We start from the raw sequence: 1,864 nt of genomic DNA on the forward strand, positions 1-1,864 counted from the left end.
ACACATTCTAATTTTACACTCCATAAATACCCTCTGGTGGCATAATTTACATAAGTCTTGGCAATAAATAATAATAGAAAATGTCCTTACATATTTATCTTAATATTTTTACATTGTCTCTGACCATTATATGTCTTTTTTAATGGGGTTTGTAAAGATATTTCTCTAATACTCTGAATGATTGCAGACACATACGCAATGCTGCTTGATTTCCTGTGACTAAGTTAAAAAAGTGAAGTTAGTCATAAACCACTTTATTCTTGGAGTAGTCAGAGAACATAAGGTATTTGGACTCTTGAAAACTCTTAAGAGATTTACTCAGAATAACATCTACATTTGAGACAAACACAGGTATACTCATTGGGAGATAAAATCTCTCCTCAACACTCTCCTCGGAGTCTTAGCTACATCCTTATTCCAGAGAGTATAAATCAGAGGATTCAGAGTAGGAGTAATGATGCTATAGAACACAGAACCAACTTTGTCTTGCGTGGAGTGCGCTGGGACCTGGTTCTCATGTATGAGAAGATGCAGGCACCAAACCAGAGAGAGACCACAGTGAGGTGGGAGCTGCAAGTGGCAAAGGCATTTCTCTTACTCCCAGCTGAATGCATCTCAATGACACTGTGCAGGATAAAGCCATAGTATGTAGAAACCAGGATGATGGGGAGGAGGAGAAGCACTATGGTGCTGATATATGCTGTGGTCTCATTAACAGTGACGTCAACACACACCAACTTTACAACAGCTGGATACTCACAGTAGAATTGGTGTATTTTCCGAGTTCCACAGAAAAGAAAGTGCATCAAGATGACTGTGTGAATTAGGGAGTTCAGAGATGCCCCCAACCATGAGGTGAGGGCCATCATCAGTGCCACCTTCCTGCTCATGAGCACAGTGTAATGCAGAGGATGACAGATGGCAACATACCTGTCACAGGACATGGGAGCTAGCAGAAGACACTCAGCACTACCCAGAGACAAATAGAGAAAGTGCTGGGTGGCACATCCCAGGAAGAAGATGGACTTGCTGCCAGACAAGTAGTTGGTAGTTATCTTGGGGATGGTTGTGCAGATGTGCATCAGGTCCATGAGGGAGAGCTGGCTGAGCAGGAAGTACATGGGGGTGTTAAGTCCACGATCCACACAGATGAGGAGGATGGTGAGGGTGTTGCCACTCAGTGCAACAAGGAAGATCACCATGGTCAGGCAGAAAAGAAAAAGGTGGGTTGGGGAGTCATCAAAGAGCCCTTCAAGGATGAAGTCTGGCAGAGATGTCTGATTCCTCAGCCACATGCTCCCTTCTCAGCCCCTGGGGAAACAGGGAGTAGAGACAAATTTTGATGCCCAAAATATGGGATCCTTCATACATGATGATAAGCACTTTGATCCAAGAAAACATTTGTGGAGAGATTTTTTTCCTACATGTAATTATCCAGCACCTGAAATTATTGAAATATATATATATATTTAAAACAGGCATTATAAGGTGAAGATAGCATAAAGCAGGGCGGACAAGAGGCAGACTAAATCTGAAAGCTTGAGCTGTAACTCCACAAAGGAAGACAAAAAAATGTCAGGTGTGCTTGCCTATGGAATCAGTGGCTGGGATTCTTTTTTTATTGACTGTTTTTAGTTATGCAAAATATTTGAGTTTGTTTTAACATAATTCTAACGCATAAAATATAATTTGCTTTAATTCAGTCCCTAGTACTTCCCCTTTCTCTCTCCTTCTCCCTTTCTCTTTTCCCTTTCCTCTACTCTACTGATCATTCTGCTATTGATTTATATTTCTTCATTAGTTACTTTTGGATATACATCCAGATTAGATCCATATGGTATGTTTATATAGGCACCTGGGAAAT

At 41.0% G+C, this 1,864-nt stretch overlaps 1 pseudogene; it reads right to left on the bottom strand.

Annotated features, from left to right (window-relative positions):
- Positions 1-357: 357 nt before the first annotated feature.
- Positions 358-1,305, bottom strand: LOC144374075 (olfactory receptor 2AE1-like; annotated as a pseudogene).
- Between the last annotated feature and the right edge of the window lie 559 nt (positions 1,306-1,864).

This window comes from Ictidomys tridecemlineatus, unplaced genomic scaffold (genome assembly GCF_052094955.1).
Source record: "Ictidomys tridecemlineatus isolate mIctTri1 unplaced genomic scaffold, mIctTri1.hap1 Scaffold_57, whole genome shotgun sequence".
NCBI classification, from domain to species: domain Eukaryota; kingdom Metazoa; phylum Chordata; class Mammalia; order Rodentia; family Sciuridae; genus Ictidomys; species Ictidomys tridecemlineatus.